We start from the raw sequence: 26500 nt of genomic DNA, 5'->3' as shown, positions 1-26500 counted from the left end.
TGGAAAAAGTATGACCAAGTCACCGCCTTACAAATCTGTTCAACAGAAGCCTAATTTTTAAAAGCCCATGTGGAAGCCACTGCCTCTAATAGAATGAGCAGTAATTCTTTCAGGAGGCTGCTGGCCAGCCAGTCTCATAAGCCAAAACGGATGATGCTTTTCAGCCAAAAGGAAAGAGAGGTAGCCGTAGCCTTTTGACCTCTCCGTTTACCAGAATAAACAACAAACAATGAAGATGTTTGACGGAAATCTTTAGTTGCTTGTAAGTAGAACTTTAAAGCACGAACCACATCAAGATTGTGCAACAGACATTCCTTCTTTGATGAAGGATTAGGACACAGTGAAGGAACAACAATTCTCCTGATTGATATTCTAGTAGAAACAACCTTAGGAAGAAACCCAGGTTTGGTACACCAAAACCACCTTATCTGCATGGAAAACATGTAAGGTGAGTCACACTGTAAAGTAGATTACTCAGAAACTCTTCGAGCCGAAGAGATAGCTACTAAAAACAAAACTTTCCAAGATAGAAGCTTAATATCTATGGAATGCATAGGTTCAAATGGAACCCCTTGAAGAACTTTAGAACTAAGTTTAGGCTCCATGGTGGAGTAACAGGTTAAATACAGGCTTAGATCCTGACCAAGGCCTGACTAAATGCTTGAACGTCTGGGGACATCTGCCAGACGTTTGGGTTAAAGAATAGACAAAGCAGATATTTGTCCTTTTAAGGAACTAGCTGATAATCCCTTCTCCAAATCCCTTCTTGGAGAAAAGACAATATTCTAGGAATCCTAATCTTACTCCATGAGTAACCCTTGGATTCACACCAATAAAAATATTTGCCGCCAAATCTTATGATAAATCTTCCTGGTGACGGGCTTTCTAGCTTTGAATCAGGGTATCAATGACCGACTCAGAGAAACCACGCTTTGATAGAATCAGGCGTTCAATCTCCAAGCAGTCAGACGCTGAGAAATTAGATTTGGATGCGTGAATGGACCTTGGATTAGAAGGTCCTGCCTCATTGGCAGAGTCCACGGTGGAACCGATGACATGTCCCACTAGGTCTGCATACCAAGTCCTGCGTGGCCACGCAGGTGCTATCAGAATCACCTAAGCTCTCTCCTGCTTGATTCTGGCAACCAGACGTGGGAGGAGAGGGAAACGGTGGAAATACATAGGCCAGATTGAAGGACCAGGGCACTGCTAGAGCATCTATCAGTACGCACTCCTGGGATCCCGGACCTGGACCCGTAACGAGGAAGTTTGGCATTCTGACGGGACGCCATCAATCCAATTCTGGTGTGCCCCATAGCTGAGTCAGCTGGGCAAAATACCTCCGGATGGAGCTCCACTCTCCCCCAGATGAAAGTCTGACGACTTAGGAAATCCGCCTCCCAGTTCTCTACCCCTGGGAAATGGATTGCTGAGAGATGGCAAGAGTGATCCTCCGTCCATCGGATTATTTTTGGTTACCTCCATCATCGCTAGAGAACCTCCGTGTTCCTCCTTGATGATTGATATAAGCTACATTTGTGATATAAGCTACATTCGTGATGTTGTCCGAATTAAATCTGATTAATTTGGCCGCAGCTAGCTGAGGCCCACAACTGGGAGCGCATTGAATATCGCTCTCAGTTCTAGAATGTTATCGGGAGTAGAGTTTCCTCCCGAGACCTAAGCCCTTGTGCCTTTCAGAGAGTTCCTGGCATCTGTCGTTACTATGAGCCACTCCAGGCCTGCGGAAACACATTCCCTGAGACAGGTGGTCCTGAGACAACCATCAGAGAAGAGGAATCTCTGGTCTCCTGATCAAGATGCAGTTGAGGAGATAAATCTGCATAATCCCATTCCACTGTTTGAGCATGCATAGTTGCAGTGGTCTGAAGTGTAGGCAGGCAAAAGGAACTATGTCCATTGCCGCTACCATGAGTCCGATTACCTCCATACTCGGAGCCACTGATGGCTGAGGAATGGAATAAAGAGCTCGGCAAGTGGTTAAGAGTTTTGATTTTCTGACCTCCGTCAGAAATATTTCAATTTCAACCGAGGTCTATCAGAGTCCCTAGGAAGGAAAACTCTTGTGAGAGGGAAGAGAGAACTCTTTTTTATGTTCACCTTCCCACCCGTGAGATCTCAGAAAAGCCAACACGATCTCCGTGTGAGACTTGGCTAGCTGGAAAGTCGCGCCTTGATCAAGATGTCGTCTAGATAAGGCGCCACTGCTATGCCCCGTGGTCTTAGAACGCCACAAAAGGGACCCTAGCACCTTTGTGAAAATTCTGGGAGCCGTGGCCAACCCGAAGGGAAGGGCACCGAACTGGTAATGCACTGTCCAGATAGGCGAATCTGAGGAATTGATGATGATCTCTGTGAATAGGGATGTGTAGATACGCATCCTTTAAGTCCACGGTAGTCATATATTGACCCTCCTGGATCAACGGTAGAATAGTCTGAATGTCTCCATCTTGAATGATGGTACTCTGAGGAATTTGTTTAGAATTTGAGATCCAAGATTGGTCTGAAAGTTCCCTCTTTTTTGGGAACCACAAACAGGTTTGAGTAAAACCCTAGCCCTTGTTCCACTTTTTGGAACTGGGCGGATTACTCCCTTGGTATGTTAGGTCTTCTACACAGCCGTAAGAACGCCTATCTCTTTGTCTGGTTTGCAGACAATTGAGAAATGTGAAATCTCCCCCTTGGGGGAGAGTCTTGAAGTCCAGAAGATATCCCTGAGACACAATTTCTAAGGCCCAGGAATCGTGAACATCTGATGCCCAAGCCTGAGCGAAGAGAGAGAGTCTTCCCCCTACTAGATCCGGTCCCGGATCGGGGGGCTACCCCTTCATGCTGTCTTAGAGGCAGCTGCAGGGCTTCTTGGCCTGTTTACCCTTGTTCCAAGCCTGGTTAGGTCTCCAGACTGACTTGGATTGGGCAAAATTCCCCTCTTGCTTTGCAGCAGGGGAAGCTGAAGCGGGACCACCCTTGAAGTTCCGAAAGGAACAAAAATTATTTTGTTTGGTCCTCATTTTATTTGTTCTATCCTGAGGGAGGGCATGGCCTTTCCCTCCAGTGATGTCTGAAATAATCTCTTTCAGTTCAGGCCCGAATAGGGTCTTTCCTTTGAAAGGGATGTTGAAAAGTTTAGATTTTGATGGACACATCAGCAGACCAGGACTTAAGCCATAACGCCCTGCGTGCTAAAATGGCAAAACCTGAATTCTTTGCCGCTAATTTAGCCAGTTGGAAAGCGGCATCTGTAATGAAAGAATTAGCCAACTTAAGGGCCTTAATTCTGTCCATAATATCCTCTAATGGAGTCTCCATCTGAAGAGCCTCTTCTAGAGCCGCAGCTGCAGTCAGTTACAGGAACAATGCACGCAATAGGTCGGTAGAAGAAAACCTTGATTGAACAAAACTTTTCTTCAGGAGACCCTCTAATTTTTTATCCATAGGACCCTCCACCTTAGGAACTGTCTGCCACGAGTCCCGCATGGTGTCAGATATGGGAAACATTTTCTTAAAAAACAGGAGGGGGAGTGAACGGAATACCTGGTCTATCCCAATTCCTTAGTAACAATATTTACAATCCTCTTAGGGACTGGAAAAACATCCAGTGTAAACAGAACCTCTAAGTATTTGTCCATTTTTACACAATTTCTCTGGGATCACTATAGGGTCACAATCATCTAGAGTCGAAAAATACCTCCCTTAGCAATAAGCGGAGGTGTTCAAGCTTAAATTTTAAAGGCCGTCATATCAGAATCTGTCTGAGGGAGCATCTTTCCTGAATCAGAAATTTCTCCCTCAGATAACAAATCCCTTACCCCTACTTCAGAACATTGTGAGGGTATATCTGATACGGCTACTAAAGCGTCAGACGGCTCAGCATTTGTTCCTAACCCAGAGCTGTCACGCTTTCCTTGTAAACCAGGCAGTTTGGATAAAACCTCTGTGAGGGTTGTATTCATAACTGTGGCCATGTCTTGTAAAGTAAATGAATTCGACGCACTAGAGGTACTAGGCGTCACTTGTGCGGGTGTTACTGGTTGTGACACTTGGGGAGAGCTAGATGTTAAAACCCTCATTTCCTTCTGTCTGAGAATCATCTATTGCAATATTTTTAAGTGCTAAAATATGCTCTTTATAATTTATAGACATATCAGTGCAAGTGGGACACATTCTAAGAGGGGGGTTCCACAATGGCTTCTAAACACATTGAACAGGATTTTCCTTGGAGTCAGACATGTTAAACAGGCTAGTGATGTAACAAGCAAGCTTGGAAAACACTTTAATCAAAGCAAATAACACTTCGAAAAAAACGGGGTACTGTGCATTTAAGAGAAAAAAGCTGCACAAACTCTGCAAAAACAGTGTAAAAAAAGCAGTAAACTCAACAAAATGTTTACAGTAGCATCATAAAGCCTTAGTAACTTTGCCCAGCTATGCAAATAAACAATTAACCCCTTAATGTAAAAACTGGATTGACAAAACGTAAAAAAACGGTAGTAAAAAACGTTCAGCACCTTGCCACAGCTCTGCTGTGGCGCTCTACCTGCCCTTTTAGAAACGATTTTGTGGGGAAAAAACTTCTTTACAGCCCTCAAAACACAGTAGAACCTCTGTAGAAGCAGCTGGATGTCTCTGAGGAAAAAGAAACTGCGCAACTGAGGCGTGAAAATAGGCCCCTCCCACCTCACTCAATGTTATGGGGCCTAAAAGAAACACAACAGAGTGTTTCTTAACTAGCCATGTGGAGTTGATATACCCTTAACCAAGCCACAATGACCCCTTAAAGTCCCTCAAAAAAACATTATATTTGCATTTTTTTATAAAAACAAAAACCGGTTTTTTCCTATCAGTGTCACCCAGTAACTAATGAGCCCTTTATGCAAGCTGGGATTCCTACTAAGTGTCTGAATACAGCTTACCCTTCCCTCATGGGGATACTGCCAGCCTTTTCTAGAATTTAACACAGTCTGTCTATAAAAAAATAGATCTGAACATACCTCAATGCAGTTTAAGCCTGCAAAACCGTTCCCCCAACTGAAGTTTTTCCGTATACTCTTCAGCTGTTGTGAGAACAGCAGTGGATCTTAGTTTACAAAGTGCTATGATCATCATACTCCTTGCAGAAATCTTCATCCCTTTTCTGCCAGAGAGTACCATTTAAAATAACAAACTTTTGCTTGAGTAAATAAAAACTAACATTTTTAGTCACCACACTCACTTTACCCTTCTAGTACTTAGAGTAGGCAAAGAGAATGACTGGGGGGTGGAGCTAAGGGAGGGAGCTATATAGAAAGCTCTGCTGTGGGTGCTCTCTTTGCCACTTCCTCTAAGGAAGGAGAATTTCCCACAAGTATGGATGAATCCGTGGACTCAATACATCTTACAAGAGAAAACAGAATTTATGCTAACCTGATAAATTACTTTCTCCAACGGTGTGTCCGGTCCACGGCGTGATCCATAACTTGTGGGAAATATCTCTTCCCCAACAGGAAATGGCAAAGAGTACAGCAAAAGCTGTCCATATAGTCCCTCCTAGGCTCCGCCCACCCCAGTCATTCGACCGAACGGACAGGAGAAAAACAGGAGAAACTATAGGGTGCCGTGGTGACTGTAGTTAAAGAAATAAATTCATCAAACCTGATTAAAAAACCAGGGCGGGCCGTGGACCGGACACACCGTTGGAGAAAGTAATTTACTCAGGTAAGCATAAATTCTGTTTTCTCCAACATTGGTGTGCTCCCGGTTCCACGGCTTCATCCTTACTTGTGGGAACCAATACCAAAGCTTTAGGACACGGATGAAGGGAGGGAGTCAATCAGGTTGCCTAAACGGAAGGCACCACGGCTTTGCAAACCTTTTCTCCCAAAAATAGCCTCCGAAGAAGCAAAAGTATCAAATTTGTAGAATTTTGGCAAAAGTGTTGCAGGGAAGACCAAGTCGCTGCCTTACATATCTGTTCAACAGAAGCCTCGTTCTTGAAGGCCCATGTGGAAGCCACAGCCCTAGTAGAGTGAGCTGTGATGCGTTCAGGAGGCTGCCGTCCGGCAGTCTCGTAAGCCAATCGGATGATAGCTTTTCAGCCAAAAGGATAAGAGAGGTAGCAGTAGCTTTTTGACCTCTCCTCTTGCCAGAATAATACTGACAAACAGAGAAGAGACGTTTGTCTGAAATCTTTTGTTGCTTCTAAATAGAACTTTAAAGCACGAACTACATCTAGATTGTGTAACAAACGTTCCTTCTTTGAAAACTGGATTCGGACACAAAGAAGGCACAACTATTTCCTGGTTAATATTCTTGTTGGAAACAACCTTTGGAAGGAAAACCAGGTTTAGTACGCAATAACAACCTTATCTGAATGGAACACCAGATAGGGCGGATTACACTGCAGAGCAGATAACTCAGAAACTCTTCTAGCAGAAGAAATAGCAACCAAAAACAGAACTTTCCAAGATAACATCTTGATATCTATGGAATGTAGAGGTTCAAACGGAACCCCTTGAAGAACTGAAAGAACTAAATTCAGACTCCAGGGAGGAGTCAAAGGTCTGTAAACAGGCCTTGATCCTGACCAAAGCCTGAACAAAAGCTTGAACATCAGGCACAGCTGCCAGTCGTTTGTGTAATAAGACAGATAAAGCAGAAATCTGTCCCTTTAGAGAACTCACTGATAATCCCTTATCCAAACCTTCTTGGAGAAAGGAAAGGATCCTAGGAATTTTGATCTTACTCCATGAGAATCCCTTGGATTCACACCAACAGATATATCTTTTCCATATTTTTATGGTAAATCTTCTTAGTTACTGTTTTCTGGCTGTGTATCAGAGTATCTATTACAGAATCCGAAAACCCACGCTTAGATAAAATCAAGCATTCAATTTCCAAAGCCGTTAGCTGAAGGAAAACTAGATTTGGATGTTCGAATGGACCTTGTACTAGAAGATCCTGTCTCAAAGGTAGCTTCCATGGTGGAGCCGATGACATATTCACCAGGTCTGCATACCAAGTCCTGCGTGGCCACGCAGGAGCTATCAAGATCACCGAGGCCCTCTCCTGCTTGATCCTGGCTACCAGCCTGGAATGAGAGGAAACGGTGGAAACACATAAGCTAGTTGAAGGTCCAAGGCGCTACTAATGCATCCACTAGAGTCGCCTTGGGATCCCTGGATCTGGAACCCGTAGCAAGGAACCTTGAAGTTCTGACGAGGACGCCATTAGATCCATGTCTGGAATGCCCCATAATGAGTCAACTGGGCAAAGATCTCCAGGTGGAGTTCCCACTCCCCCGGATGGAATGTTCTGACGACTCAGATAATCCGCCTCCCAGTTTTCCACTCCTGGGATGTGGATTGCAGATAGGTGGCAGGAGTGATCCTCCGCCCATTTTATGATTTTGGTCACTTCTCTCATCGCCAGGGAACTCCTTGTTTCCCCCCTGATGATTGATGTAAACAACAGTCGTCATGTTGTCTGATTGGAATCTTATGAATCTGGCCTTTGCTAGTTGAGGCCAAGCCCTGAGAGCATTTAATATCGCTCTCAGTTCCAGAATGTTTTATCGGGAGAAGAGACTCTTCCCGAGACCATAGCCCCTGAGCTTTCAGGGAGTTCCAGACCGCGCCCCAGCCCACTAGACTGGCGTCGGTCGTGACGATGACCCACTCTGGTCTGCAGAAACTCAATCCCTGGGACAGGTGGTCCTGGGTTAGCCACCAACGGATTGAGTCTCTGGTCTTCTGATCTACTTGAATCACTGGAGACAAGTCCTGTATAGTCCCCATTCCACTGTTTCAGCATGCACAGTTGTAATGGTCTTAGATGAATTCTCGCAAAAGGAAATATGTCCATTGCTGCAACCATCAACCCTACTACTTCCATGCACTGAGCTATGGAAGGACGTGGAACAGAATGAAGAACTTGACAAGCGCTTAGAAGTTTTGACTTTCTGACATCTGTCAGGAAAATCTTCATTTCTAAAGAATCTATTATTGTCCCCAAGAAAGGAACTCTTGTCGACGGAGACAGGGAACTTTTTTCTATGTTCACTTTCCATCCGTGAGATCTGAGAAAGGCCAGAACGATGTCTGTGTGAGCCTTTGCCTTTGAAAGAGACGACGCTTGTATCAGAATGTCGTCCAAGTAAGGTGCCACTGCAATGCCCCTTGGTCTTAGAACCGCTAGAAGGGACCCGAGTACCTTTGTGAAAATCCTTGGAGCAGTGGCTAGCCCGAATGGGAGAGCCACAAACTGGTAATGTTTGTCCAGAAAGGCGAACCTTTAGGAACTGATGATGATCTTTGTGGATAGGAATATGTAGATACGCATCCTTTAGATCCACGGTAGTCATAAATTGACCCTCCTGGATTGTAGGTAAAATCGTTCGAATGGTTTCCATTTTGAACGATGGCACTCTGAGAAATTTGTTTAGGATCTTTAAATCCAGAATTGGTCTGAAAGTTCCCTCTTTTTTGGGAACCACAAACAGATTTGAGTAAAACCCCATTCCTTGTTCCACGGTTGGAACTGGGTGTATCACTCCCATTTTTAACAGGTCTTCTACACAATGTAAGAATGCCTGTCTTTTTATTTGGTTTGAAGATAAGTGAGACATGTGGAACCTTCCCCTTGGGGGTAGTTCCTTGAATTCCAGAAGATAACCCTGAGAAACTATTTCTAGTGCCCAGGGATCCTGAACATCTCTTGCCCAAGCCTGAGTGAAGAGAGAGAGTCTGCCCCCTACTAGATCCGGTCCCCGGATCGGGGGCTACTCCTTCATGCTGTTTTGTTAGCAGCAGCAGGTTTCTTGGCCTGCTTACCCTTGTTCCAGCCTTGCATCGGTTTTCCAAGCTGGTTTGGTTTGTGAAGCATTACCCTCTTGTCTAGAGGCTGCAGAGTTGGAGGCCGGTCCGTTCCTGAAATTGCGAAAGGAACGAAAATTAGACTTATTCTTGGCTTTGAAAGGCCTATCTTGTGAGAGGGCGTGGCCCTTACCCCCAGTGATGTCTGAGATAATCTCTTTCAATTCTGGCCCAAAAAGAGGTTTTACCCTTGAAAGGGATATTAAGCAATTTTGTCTTGGAAGATACATCCGCTGACCAAGACTTTAGCCAGAGCGCTCTGCACGCCACAATTGCAAACCCAGAATTTTTGGCCGCTAATCTAGCTAACTGCAAAGCGGCATCTAAAATAAAGGAATTAGCTAACTTAAGTGCGTGAAACTCTGTCCATAACCTCCTCATACGGAGTCTCTCTACTGATCGACTTTTCTAGTTCCTCGAACCAGAACCACGCTGCTGTAGTGACAGGAATAATGCACGAAATAGGTTGCAGGAGGTAACCTTGCTGTACAAAAATCTTTTTAAGCAAACCCTCCAATTTTTTATCCATAGGATCTTTGAAAGCACAATTATCCTCGATAGGAATAGTAGTGCGCTTGGATAGTGTAGAAACTGCCCCCTCGACCTTAGGGACTGTCTGCCATAAGTCCTTTCTGGGGTCGACCATAGGAAATAATTTCTTAAATATAGGAGGGGGAACAAAAGGTATGCCGGGCTTCTCCCACTCCTTATTCACTATGTCCGCCACCCGCTTGGGTATAGGAAAAGCGTCGGGGTGCACCGTTACCTCTAGGAACTTGTCCATCTTGCACAATTTTTCTGGAATGACCAGGTTGTCACAATCATCCAGAGTAGATAACACCTCCTTAAGTAGTGCGCGGAGATGCTCTAATTTAAATTTAAATGTCACAACATCAGGTTCTGCCTGTTGAGAAATTCTACCTGAATCTGAAATTTCCCCATCTGACAAAACCTCCCTCATGGCCCCTTCAGATTGGTGTGAGGGGTATGACAGAGCAATTATCATCAGCGCCCTCCTGCTCTACAGTGTTTAAAACAGAGCAATCGCGCTTTCTCTGATATGCAGGCATTTTGGATAAAATATTTGCTGTGGAGTTATCCATTACTGCCGTCAATTGTTGCATAGTAATAAGCATTGGCGCGCTAGAAGTACTAGGGGTCTCCTGCGTGGGCAAAACTGGTGTAGACACAGAAGGAGATGATGTAGAACTATGTCTACTCCCTTCATCTGATGAATCATCTTGGGCAACTTTACTATCTGTGGCAGTACTGTCCTTACTTTGTTTTGGACGCTATGGCACAATTATCACACAATTTTGAAGGGGGAGACACATTGGCTTCCATACATACAGAACATAGTTTATCTGAAGGCACAGACATGTTAAACAGGCTTAAACTTGTCAATAAAGTACAAAAAACGTTTTTAAACAAAACCGTTACTGTCTCTTTAAATTTTAAACAGTGCACACTTTATTACTGAATATGTGAAAAACTATGAAGGAATTGTTCAAATTTAACCAAATTTTCACCACAGTGTCTTAAAGCATTCAAAGCATTGCACCCCAAATTTGAGACCTTTAACCCTTAAAATGAAGAAACCGGAGCCGGTTACAGTTTTAACCCCTCTACAGTCCCAGCTACAGCCTTTGCTGCGACTTTACCAAACCCAGGGGGTATACAATACCAAATGAAGCCTTCTAGGAACCTTTTCAACTACTTTCAGACCCACACACATGCAGCTGCATGTCCTGCTCTCAAAAGTAACTGCGCAGTAATGGCGCGAAAATGAGGCTCAGCCTACTACAGGGAAGGCCCTTCCTGACTGAAAAGGTGTCTAGACCAGTGCCTGACGTTAAAAAAACGTTCCCCAAAGTTTATAAGTGTGAATATCAACATAAAGCTTTATAAAATGCCCAAATAAAGCAATCGATCTTGCCCATAAAAAGTGTCTACCAGTTTTATAGCCCATATTAAGCCCTTCATTCTGTTTGAGACTAAGAAAATGGCTTACCGGTCCCCCATGAGGGGAAATGACAGCCTTCCAGCAGTACACAGTCTTGTTAGAAAAATGGCTAGTCATACCTTAAGCAGAAAAGTCTGCTAACTGTTTCCCCCAACTGAAGTTATTTCATCTCAACAGTCCTATGTGGAAACAGCAAACTATTTTAGTTACTGCTGCTAAAAATCATATTCCTCTCACAAACAGAACTCTTCATTTTTTTCTGTTTCAGAGTAAATAGTACATACCAGCACTATTTTAAAATAACAAACTCTTGATAGTAGAATAAAAAACTACAACTAAACACCACATACTCTTCACCATCTCCGTGGAGATGTTGCCTGTGCAACGGCAAAGAGAATGACTGGGGTGGGCGGAGCCTAGGAGGGACTATATGGACAGCTTTTGCTGTACTCTTTGCCATTTCCTGTTGGGGAAGAGATATTTCCCACAAGTTATGGATGACGCCGTGGACCGGACACACCAATGTTGGAGAAATATAATTTTATTAGCTCATATTAAAAGACAAACGTTTCGGCACTGCTATGTGCCTTTGTCAACGTCACAAAAATCGGCAAAGAGTACAACTAAGCACCCGAAATCAAGTAAGATATATATATCTCAAGTAGAAGAAGGCACTCACTGGTCTTTTCAAGTGCATGACGTTTCGGGGGGGACACTCCCCTGTCTGAGGAAGGGGAGTGTCCCCCCGAAACATCACGCTTTTGAAATAAAGTACACTTGAAAAGACCAGTGAGTGCCTTCTTCTACTTGATATATTTAACGCTGGCACCCTGGCAGTTGCCATTAAGGTGAGAGTGCTCATTATTGCATTGTGTGTGTGTGTGTATATATACACATATACATATATATACATACACACACACACATATATATATACACATATATACACACTAGGCGATCTATGTTGAAAAAAATACAAACCCCCAAGCTAAATTTACAAAAAATAAAAAAGTAAAATGACAGAAAAAAATAAACAAAGCTATCAAAAAATAAAAAATTAAACCTAAACTAATACCCCTATAAAAAATTCCCCCAAAATAAAAACACCCCCTAATCTAATACTAAACTACCAATAGCCCTTAAAGGGTATTGCTTTAAGTTAAACAGCTCTTTTACCTCTAAAAAAATACTAAGTCCCCCCTAACAGTAAAAACCCCCACCCCACCAAACCCACAAAATAAGAAAACCTAACACTAAAAAAAAAATAAACTACCCATTGCCCCCATAAGGGGCATTTGTATGGGGCATTGCCCTTAAAAGGACATTCAGCTCTTTTACTGCCCTTAAAAGGGCAATCAGCTCTTTTTCTATCCCAAAAAAAACCTAACCTAAAAAAAAAAAAAACACCCCAAAAATTAAAATAAAAAAGCCTTAACCTAAGCCCCAAGGTACTCACTGAAGTTCGGTGGAGAAGGTCTTCTTCCAGACGGATCCATCATCTTCAATCTTCATCCAGAGTGAAGGCGGCATGGATCGGTCCTCCTCTTGATGTCCGTTGTAAATTTAAGATTGAATGCAAGGTACCACAATCAATTTGGGGTACCTTGCATTCCTATTGGCTGAAATTTTGAAATCAGTCAATAGGATTAGAGCTACTGAAATCCTATGGGCTGTTCAAAATCAGCCAATAAGATTTCAGTAGCTCTCATCCTATTGGCTGATTTAAAAATTTCAGCCAATAGGAATGCAAGGTACCCCAATAAATATGGGGTACCTTGCATTCAATCTTCAGTGTGCGGTGGGACGATTGCATGAAGAGGAGCCTCCACGCAGCCGATCGCCACATCTGGGAACACCGCTCCGTGCCACCTTCGCTGTGGATGAAGATAGAAGATGATGGACCCGCCTGGAAGAAGACCTTCTCCGCCGGACTTCAGGAACGGTGAGCACCAATTTGGGGCTTTAGTGCTAGGCTTTTTTTTTTTCGGGGGTGTTTAGATTACGTTTTTTTGGGCAATTAAAAAAGGGCTGAAAAATAGTTGAATGTCCTTTTAAGGGCAATGCCCATACAAAATGGGTAGTTTAGGTTTTTTAGTGTTAGATTTTTTATTTGGGGGGGGTTTGGTGGGTGGGGGGGACTTAGTATTTTTTTAAGAAAAATAGCTGTTTAACTTAGGGCAATGCAATACAAAAGGCCTTTTTAAAGGGATACTAACCCTACATTTTTTCTTTCATGATTCAGCGAGAGCATGCAATTTTAAGCAACTTTCTAATTTACTCCTATTATGATTTTGTCTTTGTTCTAATGTTATCTTGATTTGAAAAAGCAGTAATGAAAGGTTAGGAGCTGGCCCATTTTTAGTTCAGCGCCTGGGTAGCGCTTGCTAATTGCTTTGCTACATTTAGCCACAAATCAGCAAGTGCTACCCAAGTGCTGAACAAAAAATGGACTGGCTCTAAAGCTTACAGTACTGCTTTTTCAAATCAAGATAGCATGAGAACAAAGAAAAATGTATAATAGGAGTAAATTAGAAAGTTGTTTAAAATCTCATGCTTTATCTGAATCATGAAAGAAAAAAAAACATAATTTATGCTTACCTGATAAATTCCTTTCTCCTGTAGTGTGGTCAGTCCACGGGTCATCATTACTTATGGGATATTAACTCCTCCCCAACAGGAAGTGCAAGAGGATCACCCAAGCAGAGCTGCTATATAGCTCCTCCCCTCTACGTCACACCCAGTCATTCGACCAGGAACCAAACGAGAAAGGAGAAACTATAGGTTGCAGTGGTGACTGGAGTATAATTAAAAAATTTAGACCTGCCTTAAAAAACAGGGCGGGCCGTGGACTGACTACACTACAGGAGAAAGGAATTTATCAGGTAAGCATAAATTATGTTTTCTCCTGTTAAGTGTAGTCAGTCCACGGGTCATCATTACTTATGGGATACCAATACCAAAGCTAAGTACACGGATGACGGGAGGGACAGGCAGGATCTCTATACGGAAGGAACCACTGCCTGAAGAACCTTTCTCCCAAAAACAGCCTCCGAAGAAGCAAAAGTGTCAAATTTGTAAAATTTGGAAAAAGTATGAAGAGAAGACCAAGTTGCAGCCTTGCAAATCTGTTCAACAGAGGCCTCGTTCTTAAAGGCCCAAGTGGAAGCCACAGCTCTAGTAGAATGAGCTGTAATCCTTTCAGGAGGTTGCTGTCCAGCAGTCTCATAGGCTAAACGTATTATGCTACGAAGCCAAAAGGATAGAGAGGTAGCAGATGCTTTTTGACCTCTCCTCTGTCCAGAATAAACGACAAACAGGGAAGAAGTTTGTCGAAAATCTTTAGTTGCCTGTAAATAAAATTTCAGGGCACGGACTACATCTAGATTGTGCAGAAGTCGTTCCTTCTTTGAGGAAGGGTTAGGGACACAATGATGGAACAACAATCTCTTGATTGATATCTTGTTAGTGACTACCTTAGGTAAGAACCCAGGTTTAGTACGCAGAACTACCTTATCTGAATGAAAAAATCAGATACGGAGAATCACAATGTAAGGCTGATAATTCAGAGACTCTACGAGCCGAGGAAATAGCCATTAAAAACAGAACTTTCCAAGATAACAGCTTGATATCAATGGAGTGAAGGGGTTCAAACGGAAACACCCTGTAAAACGTTAAGAACTAAGTTTAAGCTCCACGGTGGAGCAACAGATTTAAACACAGGCTTAATCCTGGCCAAAGCCTGACAAAAATCCTGAACGTCTGGAACTTCTGACAGACGCTTGTGTAAAAGGATGGACAGAGCTGAGATCTGTCCCTTTAACGAACTAGCAGATAAACCCTTTTCTAAACCTTCTTGTAGAAAAGACAATATCCTAGGAATCCTAACCTTACTCCATGAGTAACCCTTGGATTCGCACCAGTGTAAATATTTACGCCATATCTTATGGTAAATTTTCCTGGTAACAGGTTTCCTCGCCTGTATTAAGGTATCAATTACTGGCTCTGAAAAACCACGCTTTGATAAAATTAAGCGTTCAATTTCCATGCAGTCAGCTTCAGAGAAATTAGGTTTTGATGTTTGAAAGGACCCTGAATTAGAAGGTCCTGTCTCAGAGGCAGAGACCAAGGTGGACAGGATGACATGTCCACTAGATCTGCATACCAGGTCCTGCGTGGCCACGCAGGCGCTATTAGAATCACTGATGCTTTCTCCTGTTTGATCCTTGCAATCAAACGAGGAAGCATCGGGAATGGTGGAAACACATAAGCCATCCTGAAGGTCCAAGGTGCTGTCAAGGCATCTATCAGGACCGCTCCCGGGTCCATGGACCTGGACCCGTAACGAGGAAGCTTGGCGTTCTGGCGAGACGCCATGAGATCCATATCTGGTTTGCCCCAACGTCGAAGTATTTGGGCAAAGACCTCCGGATGAATTTCCCACTCCCACGGATGAAAAGTCTGGCGACTTAGGAAATCCGCCTCCCAGTTGTCCACTCCTGGGATGTGGATCGCTGACAGGTGGCAAGAGTGAGACTCTGCCCAGCGAATTATCTTTGATACTTCCATCATCGCTAGGGAACTTCTTGTCCCTCCCTGATGGTTGATGTAAGCCACAGTCGTGATGTTGTCCGACTGAAACCTGATAAACCTCAGAGTTGCTAACTGAGGCCAAGCCAGTAGGGCATTGAGAACTGCTCTCAATTCCAGAATGTTTATTGGAAGGAGACTCTCCTCTTGAGTCCATGATCCCTGAGCCTTCAGGGAATTCCAGACAGCGCCCCAACCTAGAAGGCTGGCGTCTGTAGTTACAATTGTCCAGACTGGTCTGCTGAAGGGCATCCCCCTGGACAGATGCGGCCGAGAAAGCCACCATAGAAGAGAATCTCTGGTCTCCTGATCCAGATTCAGCGTAGGGGACAAATCTGAGTAATCCCCATTCCACTGACTTAGCATGCACAATTGCAGCGGTCTGAGGTGCAGGCGTGCAAAAGGAACTATGTCCATTGCCGCTACCATTAAGCCGATTACCTCCATGCATTGAGCCACTGACGGGTGTTGAATGGAATGAAGGACACGGCAAGCATTTAGAAGCTTTGTTAACCTGTCCTCTGTCAGGTAAATTTTCATTTCTACAGAATCTATAAGAGTCCCCAAGAACGGAACTCTTGTGAGTGGTAAGAGAACTCTTCTCCTCGTTCACTTTCCACCCATGCGACCTTAGAAAAGCCAGTACTAACTCTGTATGAGACTTGGCAGTTTGAAAGCTTGACGCTTGAATCAGAATGTCGTCTAGGTACGGAGCTACCGAAATTCCTCGCGGTCTTAGTACCGCCAGAAGAGAGCCCAGAACCTTTGTAAAGATTCTTGGAGCCGTAGCCAACCCGAAGGGAAGAGCTACAAACTGGTAATGCCTGTCTAGGAAGGCAAAACTTAGATACCGGTAATGTTCTCTGTGAATCGGTATGTGAAGGTAGTCATCCTTTAAGTCCACTGTGGTCATGTACTGACCTCTTTGGATCATGGGTAAGATTGTCCGAATAGTTTCCATCTTGAATGATGGAACTCTTAGGAATTTGTTTAGGATCTTTAAATCCAATATTGGTCTGAAGGTTCCCTCTTTTTTGGGAACCACAAACAGATTTGAGTAAAACCCTTGTCCGTGTTCCGACCGCGGAACTGGGTGGATCACTCCCATTAGTAAAAGGTCTTGTACACAGCGTAGAAACGCCTCTTTCTTTATCTGGTTTGTTGACAACCTTGAAAGGTGAAATCTCCCTTGTGGAGGAGAAGCTTTGAAGTCCAGAAGATATCCCTGAGATATGATCTCCAACGCCCAGGGATCCTGGACATCTCTTGCCCAAGCCTGGGCGAAGAGAGAGAGAGTCTGCCCCCCACTAGATCCGCTTCCGGATCGGGGGCCCTCACTTCATGCTGTCTTAGGGGCAGCAGTAGGTTTTCTGGCCTGCTTGCCCTTGTTCCAGGTCTGGTTAGGTTTCCAGCCTTGTCTGTAGCGAGCAACAGCTCCTTCCTGTTTTGGAGCAGAGGAAGTTGATGCTGCTCCTGCCTTGAAGTTACGAAAGGCACGAAAATTAGACTGTCTAGCCCTAGGTTTGGCTCTGTCTTGAGGCAGGGCATGGCCTTTACCTCCCGTAATATCAGCGATAATTTCTTTCAAACCGGGCCCGAATAAAGTCTGCCCTTGAAAGGTATGTTAAGTAATTTCGATTTAGAAGTTACATCAGCTGACCAGGATTTTAGCCACAACGCTCTGCGTGCCTGAATGGCGAATCCGGAATTCTTAGCCGTAAGTTTAGTTAAATGTACTACGGCATCAGAAATAAATGAATTAGCTGGCTTAAGGGTTTTAAGCTTAAGTGAAATCTCATCTAATGTCGCTGAGTCAAGGGTGTCTTCCAGAGACTCAAACCAAAATGACAGGCGCAATGCATGCAAGGGGTTGTAATATAAAACCTTGTTGAACAAACATTTTCTTAAGGTAACCCTCTAACTTTTTATCCATTGGATCTGAAAAAGCACAGCTATCCTCCACCGGGATAGTGGTACGCTTAGCTAAAGTAGAAACTGCTCCCTCCACCTTAGGGACCGTTTGCCATAAGTCCCGTGTGGTGGCGTCTATTGGAAACATTTTTCTGAATATAGGAGGGGGTGAGAAAGGCACACCGGGTCTGTCCCACTCCTTAGTAATAATTTTAGTAAGTCTCTTAGGTATAGGAAAAACGTCAGTACTCGTCGGTACCGCAAAATATTTATCCAACCTACACATTTTCTCTGGGATTGCAACTGTGTTACAATCATTCAGAGCCGCTAACACCTCCCCTAGCAACACACGGAGGTTTTCCCAGCTTAAACTTAAAATTTGAAATGTCTGAATCCAATTTATTTGGATCAGATCCGTCACCCGCAGAATGAAGCTCTCCGTCCTCATGCTCTGCATATTGTGACGCAGTATCAGACATGGCCCTAGCATTATCAGTATACTCTGTTCTCATCCCAGAGTGATCTCGTTTACCTCTAAGTTCTGGCAATTTAGACCAAACTTCAGTCATAACATTAGCCATGTCTTGTAAAGTGATTTGTAATGGCCGCCCTGATGTACTTGGCGTTACAATATCACGCACCTCCTGAGCGGGAGATGCAGGTACTGACACGTGAGGCAAGTTAGTCGGCATAACTTCCCTCTCGTTGTCTGGTGAATGTTGCTTAACATGTACAGATTGACTTTTATTTAAAGTAGCATCAATGCAATTAGTACATAAATTTCTATTGGGCTCCACCTCGGCTTTTGAACATATTGCACAAAGAGTTTCCTCTGAGTCAGACATGTTTAAACAAACTAGCAATTAGACTAGCAAGCTTGGAAATACTTTTCAACTAAATTTACAAGCAATATGTAAAAACGTTACTGTGCCTTTAAGAAGCACACAAAAACTGTCACAGTTGAATAACAATGAACCGGATTAGTTATATAAACCAAAATTAGCAAAGGATTGCACACATTAGCAATGGATGATTAACCCTTAATATCAGAAAAAAACGTATAACAATTGACAATATAAACGTTTTTATCACAGTCAAGCACAGTCTCACAGGTCTGCTGTGAGTGATTACCTCCCTCAAAACTAGTTTTGAAGACCCCTGAGCTCTGTGGAGACGTCCTGGATCATGCAGGGAGAAAAAGACAGACTGTGACTGAATTTCTGATGCGTAGTAAAAGCGCCAAAATAGGCCCCTCCCACTCACACTACAACAGTGAGGGGAGCTCAGTAAACTGTTTTAATTTAAAACAACGACAGCCATGTGGAAAATAAAGCCCAAAACAATTTTCACCAAGTACCTCAGATAATTAAACGATTTAACATGCCAGCAAACGTTTAAAATCAAATATATGAAATGTCTTTAAAAAGCCTGCTGCTAGTCGCTCCCACTGCAAGTTAGGCTAAAAGATATATGCATACAGTATTTTCCCAGTGAAGTGCCATTCCCCAGAAATACTTAAGTGTTAACATATATACATGTCAGCCTGATACCAGTTGCTACTACTGCATTTAAGGCTGTACTTACATTATATCGGTATTAGCAGTATTTTCAAAGTCAATTCCATTCCTTAGAAAATAATATACTGCAACATACCTCTTTGCAGGTGAACCTGCCCGCTGTCCCCTGATCTGAAGTTACCTTACTCCTCAGAATGGCCGAGAACAGCAAACGGATCTTAGTTACGTCCGCTAAGATCATATACAAAAACTCAGGTAGATTCTTCTTCAAATTCTGCCTGAGAAGGAAACAACACACTCCGGTGTCGTTTAAAATAACAAACTTTTGATTGAAGATATAAAAAACTAAGTTTAATCACCACAGTCCTCTCACACATCCTATCTATTAGTTGGGTGCAAGAGAATGACTGGGTGTGACGTAGAGGGGAGGAGCTATATAGCAGCTCTGCTTGGGTGATCCTCTTGCACTTCCTGTTGGGGAGGAGTTAATATCCCATAAGTAATGATGACCCGTGGACTGACTACACTTAACAGGAGAAATTGGGTTTAGTATCCCTTTAAGGGCTATTGGTAGTTTATTCTTAGGAGTAGGGGGTGTTTTTATATTGGGGGGGGGGGGGCTTTTTTATTTTCATAGGGATTAGGTTTATTTTTTTATTTTGGATAATGTGGTTTGATCATTTCTGTAATGTTAGCCTTTTTTTATTTTTTGTAATTTTATATTAATTTAATGTAATTTTATTTGTTTTTTTTTAAAGTACTGTTAGGATTTTTTATTTTAATTGTAAAGTAGTAGTTTATTATTTTATGTAATCAAGGGGTTAATTTAGGGGGTGTTCGATTATGGGGCTTAGTCATTAAATTAGTTATTTGCGTTGTGGGGGCTGGCGGTTTAGGAGTTAATAGGTAAATTAGGTTTGTTGTGGGGGGGTTGGCAGATTAGGGGCTAGGGGTTTATTGCGTTGGTGGTGGATGGCGGTTTAGGGGTTAATAAATTAATTATTTAATTTGCGATGTGGGGGAATTACAGATTAGGGGCTAATAGATGTATTAGGTAGTTTGCGATGTTGGGGTTGGATTTAGGGGTTAATAATTGTATCATGTATTTGTTCTTTTCTTAATACTTTGTGCGGGCAGTTGTTATTTTTTTTTTCTCAATACTTCGTATGGGAGGTTAGGTTGTTTTTTTTTTTAATACTTATTGCGTGCAGTTAGGTTTTTATTTTGTTTATACTTATTGCGGGTGGTTAGGTTTTTTTTTTGTAATGCTCCGTTTGCCTTCGCTGCATCGCGGTGGATTCCGAAAATGGTTTCACCACCCTGCCATTTTCAGAATCCCCCGGGATGCAACGTAATGGCAGGGTGGTGAAAGAATCCACCTGCGGTACCGATACTAAGTACTTAATCATTAGTCTGTGTTGTGCTTGAGAAACTGTCACATGACATAAAAAAAAAAGTCAGTCTTAAAAAAATTGCATTGTGCAAATATATATATATATTATTGCAAAATTAGTTCACTGACTTTATAATGCCACCCAAATTACAAAATAATTTTCTGTGAAGGGTGAAAGATACAGATAGATACATAGAGAGATAGATAGGCTGTACTTGTTATTGCCATAAATTTAATAGCAGTAGTTGGATATGTGATATTAGTTATTACTACCTTAATCCTTTGCAACATGTTACATGTGTATTACATCATGTGCTTATCACTGCAAACATTTTTTGTATACAAACCAAATACAGTATTTCAACCTCACGAAAAGCCTAAACAAATATCATCTTAACAAACTTGCTCAAGCAAAGGATCTAAAAAGTTGTCTGCCAGCACTGAGGGATTTAATCATCTCAATAATTTCCTGCTGGAATCAAATACTTGAGCCTCAGGGAGACAAAACCTTAGTCACGTTGCCACGTCTAAAAAAAAAACAAAAAACCTGTACTAATAAAGACTTCAGTCGTTTGTACTATTTTAGCATCTATGAGCATCTTATGTCCAGCTCTCCGTGAACATATGAACCACATTATATAAAATATACGTAATCATTCTGTTTCTGTTATAGACATTTAAGAAACAAGAATGTGTAGCTGCCTGGGAGAGCAGACACAACAAAACAGCTAAGACCAGCAGAGAAGCACATACTAACATACTATATTTCTTTAATGCCAACCAAAGAGGAAGTATAAAAGAAACACCACAAGGCATTAAAGGGAAATAAAACTGAATTGAGCAAGAGAGCATTTCATTTGTCACTATAATAATTCTTTACAATATCCTTCCATTATGAAAAATGCTTCTAGTAAACTATCAGTTTCAGCAGCATACGTACATATGCTGCAAGATCTCATTGCACCAGCGTTCAAACACCATGCCTACTCAGAGAGGCTTTTATGGCATGGATTAAGTTATCAGTAATAAAATACATGTCACTGCTTGCTCTCTTTGCAGGTGCAGTATTTAAATGAGGATGCACACGGCATGTGCAGCATATGTGGGAATGCTGCTGAAACAGTGAAAGCTTTTAGTAACGTATTTTTGCTATAACATGTATATTGCAAAGAGTTCTTCTACCCATAACTGATGTGCACTCATGCGCATAAGGGTTTTGCTTGCCGAACTATGTCCTGAGTGCCACTTTCAACCAAGTTTTTGTGTGTCCCTCAGCACCAGTAAGGAAAAAAACAAGTATCAGTAGTTTGTTACAGAAAAAAGCAGGTAAATAAGCAAGTGTATTTATACCAAACCTTGTAAAGTTGATTAGAATATACAGTTAAATTAATAGTAACCAATTTCTTATGTCATTGTCAACAAAACAAAAAAAATCTGATTTTATTTTTAAACATAATCTTAGCATAAGAGTGATCATAATATTACATGGCCCTCAGACAATCCTGCCATTATTGACCGGAGCCTAAACAAAAAGGGTGTTGCACATCAGCTGAACCCCCATGATGTCACTGTTTTGTTCTTCATTGTAACCGTTCTGATTTTGCAAGTGCATCCTCCCAAGCACTGCCCCTGGTGCTACTGCTGAAGAAAGGTCTGCAGAGTTGGACTGTCAGTTGCTTAGTGCAAGAGCCTTGGAAATAATGAGTCACACAGGCTTGTGTAAAAGTTTTTCTTTGTGAGTCTCTTTCTCACTGTTCATGGCATAAGCACCAAGGACTAATCAAATATACATTATGCTTCCTAATCATATAGTTATTTTTATCCTTATGTAACCTGCTTCATTTAAAAAATGAATAGGGAAAATACAAATTTCAGATATTACTTAAAGGAGTTATATAGCGTACTAATGAGCAATAATAGTGTCTGGGGAATAGATCTAGTATGACAATGCAACTAATTAGTTTGTTCCATATTACATTTATTATGTAAATATAGAAATAAATCAACAATAAACAATGGCATCTAGAAAAAATGTTTTATGGTATCATTGTTACATTCTTTGAAAAAACTACATTACTATAGCGGTAGCTCAATAATATATATTAAGCAATTTTAAAACATGAAAATGTTTTTATCATGTTATAAGGGAGTTTAAAAAAAAAAAAAAAAAAAAAAAAAGAGGCTTTACTTTATTACTGGTTTGATATACTAGAAGTTCCAATGTAGTGAATAGGGTTCCATTTCTTATATTATTCTACAAAGTGTGATTGGATAAATCTTGCCACATTCTAACGAACATGTTCTACAAAATAATGTGAAAAGTCCATCTCAATGGAAAGAATTTCCACCACATTTGTAACATCAATAGCCAATACCTTTATTGGCCTCTCTGAAAAAAAATGTGTATAGAGGGGGGGAAAAAAGAATATTTAGTTGTTTTTTTTACCTACTTGGGGACAGGCTTGCAGAATAGATAGGGTAAGTAATGTTTAATGAAAATGAAGAAAATAGTAATGGGATATACTTGGCTTGTGATCAGGTCTATACCTATAGTTTTACTATCTGTTTAGTAAACGCATGTTTATTAACCAGTATTATCTACATATTTGTTTTATAATATAATTCAAACATGCAATTTATTTAGCAGTGCTTATGCCACAAACAATATATATCAGGGGTGCCCAAGCTTTTCAAATGAAGGAGCAAACTTTTGGAACTATATTAATAAAAAAAATTGTAAACCAATAAAAAACAAAAAAACAAAAAAAAAAACACTTCAAAACCAATAATATACACAGACACAAACACATGTATAGGCTGGACAGGGACACCAGTTTAGTGCTTGACAAATATATGAAATATAGGAGTTTATCTACAGATACATGTAGAATAATTCAAACAATTAGAAGCCAGAACTACACTTTTAGTTATTATGGCTTCTAAGACTTGCCAAGCTCGGTATTAGTTATATGGTAGAGTAGGTCTCTGAAAGCCATACATAAGGAGGGATAGAGAAGAAATTAAGAAATGGAAAAACGGAGGAATGGATCACTGCTGGTTAAATCCTCAGAACAGGTTATTCTCAGGTCTAGCTTTTCTCATGTCTTGGGTAAGTGACTTTGGTGGGTACTCTGTATGTTGCACATCGTGAATGACTTTGTGACGTGGAGCACAAACATTATGAAATCTAGTGTATTGGGAACATGGCAAACATGGAGGCCTCTATATCATATGTTTGACAAACATGTTTCAGATATTTTTTTAATGTTTTAAATTAATTTGTTTCTAGCACACAGATGTAATCTTGTAAATTGCAACACTATTAGCATTAACTATTCCGATAAATATGGTGACTTGTCTATTATAAAAAGGCATGATTTATATTTAATGGAAGAGAGATCATTTTAAAAAGGCATACCAAGAGAAAGGAGTACATATGATTTAAAAAAATCTAATTAGAATTTATTTTTTATTTTTATGCCTTATTTGACATTTGACTTCCGTGTTCCTTTAAATTGTAAGCATTTTGCACTTTGATATCAGATTCTCTTGCATATCACTAGTTTTTTTTCTCCCATCTTCAACTAAATCATGTGTTGCGCACTTTCCTCACATGGAATTATTTCTTAGCGGTCTGCAATTTGCTTATGCTTGGAAGGGCACATATAATATCCAATTAACACACAGTTGGAATTAAAAGGAATTAAATCAATAGCTTCCTGTGAAAACCAGAGATCAAAAGCAAACCTCAAGGGATTTATTGCAAACCCTGATTAACTTCATTATATTTCTATGCTGCATACAGTACATTCAACAAGCAAGTGTAATATAAAGATTTCAAAATGTTCCTTCTCAAATAAAAATGTATATCCTAGTAACAACAAATGTTTTCTGATGTCGGTATGAAAATGCACACATCAGCTACAATCTTTGCTGTGACAAAATAAACGACAGCACAAAAAATGGCATCAATAAAAATAAAGAAAATATTTCTGACATTGCCACAGCCCTACTATATGCTGAGGGCCCAAAGAAGCTAAAACGTGACAGGAAAGCCTGTCCTAGAATAATTGATGTCATCAGTAAATGTGTCTATCCATTTAATTGTGTCCCTTTCCTTCTGTCATTACCACAGTCCTTTCAGTCAATGTACAGTACATGCGAACATAGTCTGCATTTAAACTAGCACAGATACTGGTTGTTGTGCATCAATTAGATGCATTTACTTTATTTATCCACAATTTCCAACTGTACCTTCTTTAATCATGTATTGTAGGAAAGCTATATGTGTAAAATACTATACAAGAATAACAATTCAATATTTAGCCATATTTGTCATCTACAAGGACAGGGTTTATATTCTTTTTATTGCAAGTCCACTACCTTTACATTTATTGTGAATTAAGGAGTAAAAACAGGAGTTTAAGGATCTCCTACAACAGCAAAACTGCAGGTCTAAATGCCTGAAGCCCTGGGGATATTCTTATAAAATAGTGTACGCCTTTCATGCTCCCAGCCCTGGGGCTGTACATTCCTGGTATTGAAGATTCAGACAGTGCTTCCAATGACTGCTTTATCAAAGGACGCAGATTGGAGCAGCAAAATACTCAAGAAAAGGTTAAATAACACCATAGACAGAACAAATTAGTGTCTGTGGAAATAACTAAACTATGCACCAGAATTACATCAGTAAGCAGATGCCCAATCCTGCCAGGTACGCACTGTAGATGCTGGTGGAGAAAAAAACAGCAGTGTCTCTGATGCACACAAGGAGAATGTGGTAAAGATAATACAGAAATCTGAGTCATATATATATATTTACATTAAAAATCAGAAAAAGCAAAACACTTATTGTAACAAAGTATTAAAAACCTATATAACAGCTGACAAATATAACCAGAAGCTGCACTAAAGGTACTAGCAATCTCATCTGGAAAAGGTTGCACTCCCAGTCATATACAATAAGAAAACCTAAGAGGATATCACATCCAAGTCACAGCCAGACAGCAGTGCATTCTCTTTACCTTGCTGCCTAGTGGTGTATTCAGTGCCCAGATCATATTACTGTCACAACACAAAGAGAAACAATGGGAACATTTTACATGGCAGAGACAAAATGCATAATATCAGAAGCCCAGCTCACTTACTCAGTCTCAATCCAGCTGCTGTCAGTGTCCCATGCCCAGCCTGCTTGCCTGATCTTACTCGCCCCCACACAAGAAGCTCTAGTCCCAGCAGCCGGAAGCTAATTCCAGCTCACAGCTCTCAACTCAGGAAATAATTCCCAGCTCCTCCTCCCTTCCCTTTTTCTTGTATGCAATGAATGGATCCTTCAATATGTTTAAAGGTTTTATGCTGCCATCTGCAGTCTGTAAGAGGTACATACAGCTTTGGTAAATGTGTGCACAACCTATGCCCCCTCTTCTACAACAGCATCAAGAAAAGCCCTGTTTAAAGGGACATTAAACTCAACATTTAATTTACCATTAAATGTTAAATTCTGCATAATTTTAAAAAAATGCAATACACTTTTATTATTGCTGTTGCCAGTTTTTCCTGTAATGCAATGTTGTCGCTCACTGACATATTTATATAGATAAATACAATGTTGCACAGTGATGAGTGATTTGTTGTAAGTGTAGGGGCTTGTTTATATCTTTACCATATTTTGTGTATTAAGTGAAAGTAAATCCTAGCATTTTACAAACGCTAGGATTTACTATTGAAACAAATAAAGGGGACTTTCATTCATGAAGTATAAGATACTTCATGTAGAAAGCTCCTTTATTTGATTCAATCAATCGCTGTGTTTACCTTGTACAACAGCCCACGGCAAAAAAATCTTTGGCTAAGAGCTATACATATCTGGTATCCCGGGACAGTCACAGCAACAGTACCTGTGGGTATCCTTTGCCTTCTGAGAAACATGTGTCTACCATACCAGTGACAGCCTTCTTCAAACCAGCTGTTGCCTGCTATACCTATCTTGAAATCCTGTGACAAACAGCACCCGCTGGGTATTCTGTTGCTGCTGAGAAATCTGTGTCTGCTTTCCTCTCACTAGCTGTGTATGCTGAACCTACCAGGTATTCTGCAACAACCTCACCCTTCACTGTTTAATTTAAGCACCAGTGACTTAGTTACTGCAAACTACTTAAAATATTCTGAACCTTATATTGGACTTTAGTGTTTTGCATAAGGCCCCAAGAGGCAGAACTTTTTTTCATTCTCTGCAATGTGACTTATTTAGTGAAAATCT

At 41.2% G+C, this 26500-nt stretch overlaps 1 protein-coding gene across 7 annotated transcripts in view; it reads right to left on the bottom strand.

Moving 5' to 3' along the window:
- APBB2 (amyloid beta precursor protein binding family B member 2) overlaps nt 1-25493 on the bottom strand; it is a 919850-nt gene extending 894357 nt beyond the window's left edge. For all 7 annotated transcript variants that reach the window (XM_053704021.1, XM_053704024.1, XM_053704022.1 and 4 more), the window contains exon 1: nt 25389-25493. The gene's annotated coding sequence lies outside the window, so the exon portion shown is untranslated. The remainder of the gene's footprint in view (nt 1-25388) is intronic.
- Between the last annotated feature and the right edge of the window lie 1007 nt (nt 25494-26500).

This window comes from Bombina bombina, chromosome 2 (genome assembly GCF_027579735.1).
Source record: "Bombina bombina isolate aBomBom1 chromosome 2, aBomBom1.pri, whole genome shotgun sequence".
NCBI lineage: Eukaryota > Metazoa > Chordata > Amphibia > Anura > Bombinatoridae > Bombina > Bombina bombina.
The sequence above is the reverse complement of the archived record's forward strand: the minus strand, read 5'-3'. Positions and strand labels throughout refer to the sequence as shown.